Source organism: Platalea leucorodia, assembly GCF_965183815.1.
Source record: "Platalea leucorodia genome assembly, chromosome: 9".
NCBI classification, from domain to species: domain Eukaryota; kingdom Metazoa; phylum Chordata; class Aves; order Pelecaniformes; family Threskiornithidae; genus Platalea; species Platalea leucorodia.
The window spans coordinates 19,036,271-19,049,465 of record NC_138831.1 but is presented as its reverse complement, the minus strand read 5'-3'; positions in this window follow the sequence as shown (position 1 = coordinate 19,049,465).

The following is a 13,195-nucleotide window of genomic DNA, read 5'->3' as shown; positions in this document are numbered from 1 at the left end:
AACTTCGGGCCGGGGAGGGATCGGCGCTGGGGCGGCGGCGGCGGGCGGGCTCCCGCCCGGGCAGCGCCGGCTGGAAACGGGAGGGCGGAATGCCCGCATGGGGAGGACTGTGCAAGTTTTCCGTCTGTGGCTTTTGCGAACTTGTTACCAGGGCTGCTCCCTTCCCCCCCCCCCGCCCCCCCCCCGCCCCTCTCCACAGTGGAAATAATGAAAGGAGAAGAAAAACAACGCGGGCAGTTAATTGTGAATTTTTAACTACATTCGCTATTGCAACTCTACAAGGCCCTTATTTGTTCAGAAATAGGCCAGTGATGCCCGTTTCACACTCACATGTGTGCTTTAGCAGAACAATTACATCTACTTTGGAGAAACTTGTTGCCATTATAAAGTGGTTTTACATGGTAACCTTTATGTCTGACAGTTTTACCTGCTCTGACAGCAGAATTCTGGGGGGAGAGGTTTTACAGCAAAAGAAAAGGCCTACCTTGCTGTTTCTTTGCTGTTCCTTCCTTCATGGGAGCTGGCTGCTGTCAGTAGCCCAGGAGGTTACCATAGCAAACATTTCCGTAAGGCAGAATATAAGGTGCACCGTGCAAAAGTCATACAGGAGGAAATGATAACCCATCTTGTAACTTCAGAAATACTTCAGTATGTGAACTGGTCAGAAACATCTGATTTGTAAGAGAAAAAGTTGTTAATAGGCAATGGTCTTGTTATTACTGGAGCAGGGGCTGTAACTTGTAGCATCTATAGCAGCCGGCAGGATGGAATCCTGATCTGGCTGAGGTCTCTGATTGCTGCTTCAAAATAGCCAGCTTTTTGGGCAAAGTAAATCAATGTAAAGATGAAAATACATCACTTAATTGTGAAAACATAGGTTTCCTGTGCGGTAGCTACTACTGACATGGATTTTGCCGTTAAAAGAGTAAAAAAGCATCTGTCTATCTAAAAGATCATCTCTAGGAAGAAGACTTAGTGGGCTTCCTGCCTCCAGTTCAGCCATTTCCTCTTTTACTTTTGGTTTGTGAATTGTTGCTGTGATTGAAGGATGAGAAGGAAATCTAGTTCTTCCCAGAACCTATGTTAGAGGAAAAACAGGAAGATGCTCCTGGACAAAACAGACAACAAAATAAAACTGATAGATCTCCCTCTACCTTTTTTTATGACTCATACCTAAGACTTAGCATGGAAGTGTTGGGAGAATGGCTCTGCTCTAGTTTGGTTTATGTCTCTGCTGGGCAGTTACATCGGATGACTGAAGTATCCTGTTATGTTAAAGCTGGCGTGCATGTTCTCCACAGGAGACAGCAATGCAAGATAGATAGCTGAGAAGCAGTGGTAGATCTCAGTAATTATTGATCTGTATGGTTTTTCCTTTGCAGTTTTTTTCCCCTCTACTATTAATTTGCTGGTATTGAATTATCTTATCTGATTCTTAAACTTGGCAAATCTCCTAAGCAATTGCTGTGGGGAAAAGAAAGGTGGGTTAAGTGTAAGATGACATGTTAATGACTGATACAGCTTGCATGGTGTAATCTTTATATTCTGGGAACCCTTTCAGTGCCTCGTGGGGAAGAAGTTAAGGAGTATTGCAAAAATAGGTGTATCATAGTATCTTTCGATAACACATTACAGGTTTTTTGTTGTTGTCGTTTCATGGCAGACCAGTGACAGCTCTAGACCTTAGCCTTTCTGCCATGCTTACTTTTTGAATCCACTCTATTTATTGTTGGAAATTACTTTAACATCATTACTGTGCTTCCACTTGTGAAGTTTGGCCATGGCATGATCATCATGCGGTGATGCAGACATCAGTACAGTCACTCTGCACTGGCTGGACTTAAGTAATTGTCCTACAAGTGATGTGCTTTAGACACATGGCAACTTAATTACGTGAACACGTTGACAGTGAAATGACTCGTGTTAAATTCACTAAAGTGTCCTTTAAGTGCAGGGGAAATTGAAACCTGGGAGGTGTTTAGTAAGGGACATTTTGGGGAGAGAGCTTTTGATACCTAAAAACACAGGGCTTGCATTACATCCATTGTTCCTAGAGTAACATGGCAGTCTTAGTGTTACAGAATAGTCTTGGGATTTGGTTTCTTGACCTTTTAAGTGTGCATTTCTGTATCTTGTAGATTGATCATTGACTTAAACCCGTGTAGCTTGTGTAAGTTACAAATGTTTTCTGGAACTATAATGTCTTTTGTGCTGTCCATCTGACTCATCTTGCTTGATGATTAGCAGATTTTGTGTTGTCTTTGTTTTGGTAGCTTTGAGCATCAGTGTTGCTGCTGGTAGTGGACTTGACTTTGTGCCCATTTCCTTCTGCTTTTGGGAAATGGCTGTCAGTTTTTAGGTCGTAGGTTTGAACTTGAGGTAAGTGTTGTTTATTTCTAAAGTTTTTGGTTGTCATCGTGTCCCCCCCCCTCCCCGATTACGTTCTTACTTGAAAAGTCGAGATAAACTAAGGGGGTGGGAGTTGATTTTTTTGTTTGTTTGTTTTGTTTTGTTTCAAATGCTTGCTGAAATTGTCCTGAAGGCAAATGCTGTGTTAGTATGCAAGATCCTGAAAGGGAGATTCGGCGGTTTGCGTTCTCCAGGTTTACCAAAAATTGAAAAGGAAAGTAACTTTTAATGTTAATTTATATTAATCTGTGTTAATCTGTGTTAATTTAATTAATATGTTATTATTTTAAAAGCCATGTCATCAGTGTAATATTTTTTATGTAATTATATATTTTTACTAACTTTAATCCGTAATTCTTGCCACTGCTCGGTTTTCTTTACATTGATAAAGCCTATGAAAGAACCATTGAGATGTTACTTACGGCTCATTTGATTTTAAAATGTTTTTTGTTCTAAGGGTACAGAATATATATTTTTTTTAAAAAGTAAGACATGGTGCATGTAAGACATACACATTTTGTGTTCACTCTGTATCCATGTTGATTTTTCCTCCCTTTTCCTGGACTTTGCTGACAACTTTTGTGAATTGGTGGTGATCATGGGAGAAGTATTATTATTATGCTCCTATCTTATGGGTGAGATTGTATTTTTTTTAAATGTACTTAGCGAAGGCTAGTCTGTAGAATTGAAGTATCGCAACATGAATTCTACTCTGCGTTCTTAATAGGGCATCTGTTAGGGGAACCACTTGTTTGAATATTTTAAATGTTCCCCTGTGAGAAAGGAGGGTGTGAGCTTAGGCTGGAACAAGGTATTCTGCCTTTTAGTTGGGACTCTCCAGGTAACTCTCCATATCTCTGGGAAATTACTGTATTTTAACTAATACAAAGCTGCACAGTTGTTACAGAGTCCTAGATGAATGCTTTAAAAACACTGTGAAGATGGAAAGAGGTAAGTCTTAGGGGTAGCTTTCTGCTTTGTTTGTTTTAGTAGCATTGGATTATCACCCACAGACACCACTGAGGAGCCTTTCACTAGGAACTGTGCAAATAAACAAGGCCTGGGAGCCACAGGTCTAAGGAAGCCCTGGTCCCAAGGTCTCTTTCTTCCTCTGTCTCCCCTTCCTCTTTTTCCTTTCTTACCTCTTCTGGATTCTCTGTGATATCTGCATGAGTCTTTCTTTCAATGGAGACAGTGATGTTTAGATGTCTTTTCCTTGTGAAAATAAGCATTGTAGTACAACATTTGTAGGATCTTAGTATCATTGAGACCCCTACGCCCCTGCCATATTTTGTTGACTGGGTTTGATGAAGAGTCATGAGAAGATAGGCAGAAAACTGTACATGCAGACATTTCAAATTAATCAAGTGAGCCTTGTTTCCTAAGAAAACCATGTAAGCAATAATGTTAAAAACTGAAGTAAGAGGACTTCATCAAGGTTTATAGTAGAATAATAATCTCTTCTGTAGATGCCTGGACTCTAATACTAGGATTTCTGCTCTTTCAAGCTCTCTTTTTTTAATAAGACAGAGCAGTCTTAAATGACGCTACCTTTTTGCTGCGCAGATTACTTCTTGTAAACAATGCTCAAATAGGAGTTTTGCCTTCACTTAAAGTAGGTGGGTGCCATGCATGTTTTGTGTTGTCTTTTTTCATGCCATTCAGATTTGGCAAGTGACCTTATTGCAGATGCTTACCTACAGTTCAGGTGAGTTGCTAGTTACAGAGGTAATCTTAACAATTTGTTCAGATTATGTGGACATTTAAAATGTGATTATTGTCCCTAGAGTCACCCTGAGCAGCAGCTTGCTGGTTTTCAAGGTCATTGTTTATATTGCTGTGGCACTTCATTTACACTGGTTTATTTGCTGTTACACTTGAGGACACTCTTGTTCACTACAGAAATGATCTCTTTCTTCAAACAGATGAGTTGGGAAGGAGACTGGTGGAATTTGATGTTATCTAAAAATGATGCAGCTATTAAACCAGCTTTGAGATTCTCTCAGAGTACTGATGAGAGAGAGAAGAAATGCATCTTGGATTTTTTTTTCTTTAAGAATAAACTAGGCAGGGCTGAGCAACCTCCTCTCCCATTTTGGCTGATTGGAGTCGAGGGCTCTCGGCATATCTCAAGAGATGCTCTGTCTTGCAGAATTTGGTCATTGGTTGAAAGTAATGGTGGTGGTAGGGAGCCCTGTAAGGTTTTGCTGTTTGTCACTTAATCTTTTTCAAGGATGTAAGGGACTGGAGCAGTGATACTGAAGTAGATATCAAGTGTATTGGAGAAGATGAACTCTGTCTTGATGTATTTAGAGGCTGTAGACTCTCTTCTGGGGATGGGTGAGAGAAAGCCATAAATAGCGCCTTCAGATTTGTCATTGTTTCCAGAAGAAACCGATCAAGTCAGGAAGTGAAGGCACTTCCCCTCTGATGCTGGGTGCACATTTATTACAAATGGCTCTGTAAGTACTGTGGGTGTCTCACCTCTCTGTACTGGAGTAAGTGATGCCTTGGCATTTCTTATCTCTCTCTTGGTCTCTTGACCTGTGAAAATATATATAAACGTAAGGTTTTCCTTTTTATTTGGGATATTTTTTTCTTTTTGTAGCTTGACTGAAGTAAATACGTTTAGGAATATCTAACTCCTTCAGAATTGTGGTAGTGTGCACACCTGCTGCTTGAGCGTGCTCTTTGCTCTGTGCATGGGGAGCCATGGCCTCTGGTTTAAAAAAAGAAAGTTATTAGTCTTGAAATCATAAAACTTAAAAAGTATTTTAAATCTAAGGACTGTGAAACTCCATTGTACTGTAAAGCCTTGTCTGAAACTAGGGTGGTTTTTTTTCATAAGTATCTTTCTCTCTTGTCAAAGCATCTCCTCTTGAAAGGCAGCCACCGTTGGCCTCAGTGCCCATTAACTTTGCTCCGAGGATGAGGATGTGGTGCTGAAAAAGCTGTGGTGTTTCTAAGCAGTACTGAGAAATGCTATTGAAGCCTGACAGGTGTATGTATTACATACACGGGCTTTCTCTCTCATATATTAGTATTTATTTTTTCCTAATGTCAAGTTCCAAATATCCCCCCATTCATGTGTAAGTACTAAACTGTTCAAGTGGTGTTTGAATACAAATGGCAAGATCTGTGCAACAAAATTCCTAAAGAAAAGTCCAGGTAGGAAATGCCTAGCAGACAGGCAGGGTGAAAACATGGGGTGCTTTCTTGCAGTTGGGCCAGCAGAACTCACATAATGCGCATCCTAAAAGAGAAATTACTGAAGGCGGCAGTGGTTCCTTCCAGGATTAACTCTGCTCATTGCTCTTCAAAGTGTTACCATGAGGGTTAAACTAATGGCCCTAAGAAATAATGAAAGTGCAGGATCAGTCGGAAGTGTTACATATATAGCACTAATTGGCCAATTGAACTGAACTAATCAACTCCTTTAAACGAATGTGACCATGGGCACAGGCATATGAAAATCTTCCCCTCTTTCAGGGAAGTTTTTTCTCTTTTATTTGAAAAACAAGACTTAATCAAGTTAGCAGTGAGGCTTGTTAGTCCAGCGGCCGAGAGCAAAAGTCTGCTTTTTAAGGTGATTATGTCTTAAGTTATTTATTAAACTTTTAAAATAGATTTGGGTGAGGGAGGAGGAATTGAATTTTGAATTCCCTTCGCTGTTGTGGCCAAATATTGCTTTTTGAACTTACTCTCTATCAAATTTAAGTATGTATTTGTCACTCCTCTTAATGAAAACCAGTGTATTTGGGGAAGTGGCTTGGCTAAGTAATCTAGAGTTTATTGTGATAATAAGCCAGTTCTAGGTAATTCTAGCCTCGCTGCAAGTGTTGAGGGAGTGTGTCCAACAGCTGGTTTGTTTGGTTTTGTTTTCTCAACCAGTTCAGCTTATGTAAGTAAGTGACTATGATTGAAAACTGAAAAATCAGGGAAGATTGTGTCTTATTCTTCCAATCTGGGTACAAAAATAAAAAAAACAGCATAATAGCTAGGAGGACAAGGTGACAAGAAAATCAGCTTTCTTAATTGCAGTTAATGTTGCTTGGTTTAACTCTTTGTACTTATTAAATTGAAAACCAAAGTATTGTCTTCTTTGTATCTACTTTCCCTGTATATGCTTTTAAGGTAAGAATATTGCTTAGCTAAGTAAAATGAAAGTGCAGTTTTTCTTTCTAATTGGAGTCCGATTTCCATCTAAACACAACTTGACATAAATTCTAATTCTTATGATTATCCAGTAAGAAATACAGAAATTATCTTTTTATGGTAAAGCTAAGATTTTTATTTCAATATTCAGGTTTAATCTTTTGCATTTATACTTTGTTTCCAAACAGTGGTTGAATCTTATTGGGAACTATTTTTAGGTGATTGAGAAATTGCCGTATTATGTAGTTTAATATGCTTTTATTTAAAGCAGTTTATATAAATGCCCTTCTTTGCTGCTGTTACGTAGATAGTGACATCAAAATATGCTTTGTCAGCCTTGATCATTCTTATATGCAAATGTGAGTGGTATATAATATAAAAAAGCAATATAGCAACTGCCTATCAACTGGCAGAGGCACCTTTACAGAAAAATAGCAGCATTGATGTTTCTAAATAGGTATCTTTTCAGAAAGCTGGGTTACAGTGGTTACAATGGTGAGGCTGGGAGAGTCTCTGAAACAAGCAGTGTATTTTGGGTTTCAAAGACTAATAGTGTATGAATTCTTTACTATCAGCTCAAAAGGGAGAAATCTGTCTTATAGCAATGCAAAAACTTCATTTTTGACAAACAGCATGGCAAAATCCACTTTAATGTATAAAGTTAACTCTTCTGAGATCCTGCCTTAGCAGTGGGATTTGAAAGAAAAATACTGGTGTGATAGCTGTTGGAGGTGGCTGAGAAGTTTCTCTGCATTGCTGGAAGAAGAGTGGCTTAAAGTGTAGTTTAGGTTGTGATGAGCATAAAAATTGCCGTAATGTGTCAGACCAGTAGGACACCTAGTCCCGTGTCTCACCTCAAAAACCTTTTGAAATGAGGATAAGAGACAGTGAAGTAGAGCACGATCCTTCTCGCAGTCGGTGACGCGGCTGGGTAGGCTGCGTAGGAACCAGTGATTTGACCTGTTGTCTGTCAGTTTGTCTAATCTTTTCTGAATCCACAACTTCCTGTGGTTATGAGTCTGCAGTTTAATTATGTGCAACGTGAAAAGGTGCTTCAGTTTGTGTTTTCTGGTTCTTGTGGTAGGAGAAATAGTGAATAACCTTTCCTTATTCTTCTTTTTCATACTAGTTTTGATTTTACACATCTCTCTTGTACTCTACCATAGTTGCACTGTTCAGCTTGAAGAAGGAACCGGTTTTATTGTACAGAAGATGCTGAAGCCTATTCACAGCTTGTGTGTGTGTGTGTGTAGTGCTAGACTTGGCAGGACTGCTCTTTCTGGCTGTGGGTATTTTTTAACTTTCCTGTAAAATTGAATTAGTTTCTGTTAGTATAGAAGTATTTCAAGCCTCTGATCTTCCTTTGATACCTTTTTTGTGCATCTTCTAGTCTCGCCGTGGCTGTTTGACACCAGCCCTACATATGGTCTCAAGGTGCTCTGGATTTCTAGAATGGTAGCGCAGTGTTTTCTGTTTCCTTCTCCATTCCTTGGGGCTCTTAATGAGTATGGAATTGATGCTCTGAGAGAATTAAGTCGTAACAATTTCAAAATCCTGAGTTGCAGTAGCTAATTTAGATCTCATTGTATAGGTGAGGTTATTTCTTCCTCTATGTCTTAATATCCTGCCTTTAATTTCATCTTCTATTATCCTTCTGCAGTTCTTAGCAAACATTTATTTTTCATCTCTTAAATAGTTCTGTATTGTCTTAAAACTTTGCACTTATTTCATATTTGTGTGCTTCCCTTGAAAAGCAGGACTCGCTACAGACTCATTAGTCCTCCTTGTATGGTGAAAAATTACTTTTTATTTCTATCATTGCTTCCTGTCTTTGTAGTCAACCTTTAAAGTATGAGATGATCTTCCAGAAAATACTCCAAAATGATTCAAATCTCTGTGGACAGTAGTAGGTCCTGGAAAGATGGTACTGTCTCTTTGGACACCAAGCTTGCAAGATGTTTGCTTTCCTTAACTTGTGTTGAAGACACTGAATGGGAATTAAAGGTGCTCAGAGCTTCCCACAGTGGAAACCTAAACAGTGTGCACCAGTCTGATGGATTTTCTTTTTTCTGTTTCAAGTAGGTATTTCTGTAGTCAGCTCACAGGCAGAGGGCATGGGAAGCAGCATGCCGGGAGCTCGGGAAATGTGCATGAGGTGCTGGCCTTTGGGTTTACGCGGCCGCAGCTTCTGTCATTGTTGGCCTTTGGACATTCATGCAGGTATTTTGCAGGGGAGGGGGAGAAGGAATTAAATTGGATAAAACTAAATTGTATCCTTATAGCAACATTAATACTAAAAAGATATTTCCATGTGCAAAAGACTCTTAAACTAGCAATTCTTAGCAGTTACAATGCAAAATTCTGCTTTTTATTTAAGAGTTTTCATTGTGATGGTGGAGGATGTATAAACCAGAAATGCTGATACCATTTCTAACATGTTTCTGTCATGTTTTTGACCACCCTCTCACCTGAGGTGACCATTGAACTTGTTTTTGGCCTTAATGACCAGGTTGTGTCATATCTTTAGTTACATTCTTACTTCTTGAAGTCATTAAATGAAGTTCTCTTTCACTGGATCTGCTGTGCAGCATGTGGTAATGAATTTAACACTGTTATTTTCAACATTAAAAAAAAAAAAAAAGATCTTATTCTGAATTACCCAGGTTGTGAAGTTTTTAAAATGCTGTTAATTCAGATATGTCTTCCAGGGCTCCACGCTGCCACCAAGCCTACATGCTATGGTGCGAATAGATCACCGGTTAATTCAGTTTGGAAAATGGCAAAACGAACATCCCTAGTCTAGATGTAAGAGGTCACATCAGTCTCCTTGTACGGTGGCTTGTGGAGCTCCCTGTGTCTTGACACCTGTGTGATGTGAACAGGAGAACATGAATTTTGCTTTTAATCCATATTGTATTGGGAATATACCACAATCCAAAGGATTTATATTCCACATTAATTACTTCTGTATAAGGTAGTAAGTACGTCAGAGACTGTTGAATCGAGAAGCCAGAAAAGTGATTTCATTTTGCTGTTAATGAGTGTTTTTCTGTCGGCCCTTTGAAAAATCCATTCATTATTTCTCTGTACCTCAGCAGTTTTCTGTTCATTTTGGGGCCATTCACTACTTCTGGGTGTGCCCAGCCCTGATATAGAAGAACGAGCTTTTAATCTTGTGTGTTTAGAAGACTATTTCTGTAACTGTAAGGGCTAAGAAAGTACATTACAAGAATTAAAGTTTAGATATTGCAGAGGTGTTGATCTCAGCTTTGGAAAGCTTTTAGTGAGTATTTTTTCCTAGGCCAGTTCTTCACTCAGTTTATGTGCTTGCTTCGCACAGAGATCTGATAATTCATTTTTTTACATTCTTGTTACTCCTGGAAGCGATCACGGCAATGCTTGTCTGTGCAATTTCCGGTTGCAGCTGAGGGCAGCACTTAAGTGTGAGATGGTATAATTTACATCCAATGCTGCACTTTCCGCTTAATGTTTTGCTAGCAACTCCCTATCTATAGGGAACAAATCAAAACAGACTTGGGTTGTCAGCAGAGATGTTTCTTAAACACAACCAGGCAAACGGTTTTCTTTTCCATTTAATCAAGAGTATATTTAAAATTGAATCTCACAGTGGAAGCACATGATTATAATACGTACAGGTATTTCTAGTGGTTTCAGCTCTTAAGAATTTCCATGGGCCTACAGTTAGATGCAGACTATTGACACAGGGGAAGAAAATCTAGGAGACTTCATAAAAGAACTTTTTAAGGTAGTGTTTTCATGATGAGGGTATCCTTTGATTTTTCTGAGGCACTGTTTTTATTAAATCCTGCTGTAAAATTAGAATTCTGATTTAATAATCACAACTATTGATTCCAAAGTTGAAATGGAACTTGAATAGAAAGTCATATCTCTCTTTTGTATTTATATGTTAACAACAGATATAAGGTTGCATGTGCCAGCAGTGATGCCTGAAAAAATATCCACTGAACTTTGCAAGGGTGGGGCTGCAAAAATAATTCAATGAAAAAAAAAGTTTGTATTTGAAAACACTTTACGGTAGTGTAAATATTCCAGTGTTGTCAGGATCAATCTTGACATTGTACTCCTAAAAATAGAGGAATCTTTTTCAGTTGTTCTCTCTCTTTTGAGCCCTTAGGCTCAAGTCTTGTTTTTCTCTCTGTATGAACAGAAGTGCAAAAAAAAAAAATCTTAAAATGAGAACAGATTTTCATGTCATTTTACCACTCCTGATGCTGGGGTAATAAGAACATCATCACTTACTGTGAGCTCTTCACTAAAACCCCGTGTTGTCATGATTCTCAGGCCTTTAGGCCTGTTAATGTTCTTGTGATTTGAAATTTGTATCGTTGAAAGCTGTCGTCTTTCCCCCCCCCCCCCCCTCATTTTTAAGCTTTCAGTACTTTCTAAAGGGAGGAATGGGGAGGAAGCATATCAGTTAATGAGCAATAACAAAAGGCAAGACCATATTTTTGTGGCATTGCCTGGAGAAGAGAGCATTCCATGATTTAGCACAGCTCGTAATACTGTAATTCCATTTAGGAGGAAAAGATAGGGGGGAAAGCCGTGTTTTGCTATCACAGTTTGTACGTGCAAAGAGTGTTAGAGTAGGGACTCAAATGGAGCCTTAGCAAGTTAAAACAGCATTTCACTGGATAACGCAGAAACCGTTCATGAGCTACAGTGAAAATAGGTGGCCATTTGGCTCCCAGTCAGAAGGTTTGAAGATCATGGTTGGTTGAAGATGTTCCAAGATAAAATGCGGGGACTTCTGAGGGTTATTTATGTTGATGCCTGAAGTCTCACAGAATTAATCAATCCACTAAGACCTATACTGGCTTCCTGGTCAGCCCAGTGTGTATGTTTTTCTCAGTTTTCCAGACTTAAAATGCCACTTGTAAAGCCTTGTTGTTCTGAAATGTTTTTTCAGCCTGTTATGAAACTTAATTTATGCACTTCACAGAAGAGGCTCGGGTGCTGCTTTAACACCCAAAGTGTATTAAGTAATCCAGTCTGTAAGGCGTGAAGTAACTGTATTTCCGTGCCTCTTTATTATTGCTGCTTGGACATGATGTTAAAAGATGTGCTGGCAGTGGAATTGAAATAGTGGCCAAGTTCTGCACACTAAGTAATGATAGCAGCAAAAGGATTTTCTTTTAATATATGAAAAGTTAAGTGTCAGGTCATCAGACAGTCAGGAGAGTGTATTAGTGATACAATGGCAGTGTACTGAAGCCAGCTTGTCTTTGTGAGATTTGTTGGATCTTACAGGTAGAACGAAGGACATGTTACAGTACCCAAATCTACAATTTCAAATAGACTGTAAATAAGCATGTCCTGTAAATACGTACAGGTGGAATAGAATTTTTCTAAGCCTTGTAATGGAGCTTGGGACATTGATATTTCTGGGACCCCTTCAGATGCAAAAGGGAAATTTTTTTTTGTTATCATTATAACATCCCTCCTTTAGATATGCATTTATTTCCATTAAAAACATATTTGCTAATTTGAACTGGAACCCTTTTAAAAGAAAATGCGAGTGAAATCTTGGAAAGCAGTGGGAGACCTCAGGACTCTGCAGCGAAAGGATTGAACTCTGCCATCCACAACCTCTTATGAATAAAGTTAGCCTTCTAAAGATAAAAGGAATTCAATTACAAAGCAAGAAGGAGGGTGAAGGGGTGTAATTAAAACACATAATCCTAAAAACAACATGAACAGTGCTTTTTCATGTTATACTTAAAGCAGTCTGCTTTGTGTGTGCAGTTGCTATTGCTCAAGATTATTGATTTAGTTTCCTAGGGGAAACACTTTTTGAGAGGATGCGAAAAGGATGACGTCTGTTGGTGTAACTGGCAGCGTAATTTCGCGCAAGCATTGTACTTACGGGCAGCTTAGTGGAGAGTTTTCCTTTGCAGCTTGCTAATCTTTCTTTAAAAAAAAAAAAAGGCAGAAAATGAAGTGCTGCTTCTGCTTTTTTCTCACGCTAATGGCAGTTGTCCTACCAGACAGAGGGTGAGTGCTTCAGACAGCAGGAGAAACCAAATGCAGCATGGGGCCAGCTTGTTCTCTCCTGTTACATCTATACCAGCGGTTGCTTCCCAAAGTTTAGTGGTTTGGACCCTGATTCTCAAACTGTTTGGAGTCCAACTCCCATTGAAGCGATCAATGTTGGTGCCTAAAACCTTTGATAGGATATATGGCCTGAGGTCCACATTAATATGGGAACTTGAAAAATCTCTTTAGAGTTTTGTGATAAATGCTGATGCGGTGTTGTAGTAAATACACATCTGCTCTGCATCACTGTTTATCTGCTAATTAGCTGCTTAGTCTTATACTAATGGCAGGAGTTGGGTTAGTGCACCTGTCTTGGTAGTGAAGCATTCCTTGGCTGGAGCTGGAAGTGTTTCGTTATCAGGACTGGCTTTTATGATAAAAATATTCTGATTCCATCTAGCGGGGTGAAGTTGTATGTACACACACTGACCTGCTCACTGTAGCTCTGTGTCGGAAATTAGTACATGTAGGTGTAAGTGAGTAATTGAAGTTGACAGGCTGTCCCTCTTTCGGAGCTCATTCCTTCAGGAACTGTAGCTGTTTTGATTGCGCAAAC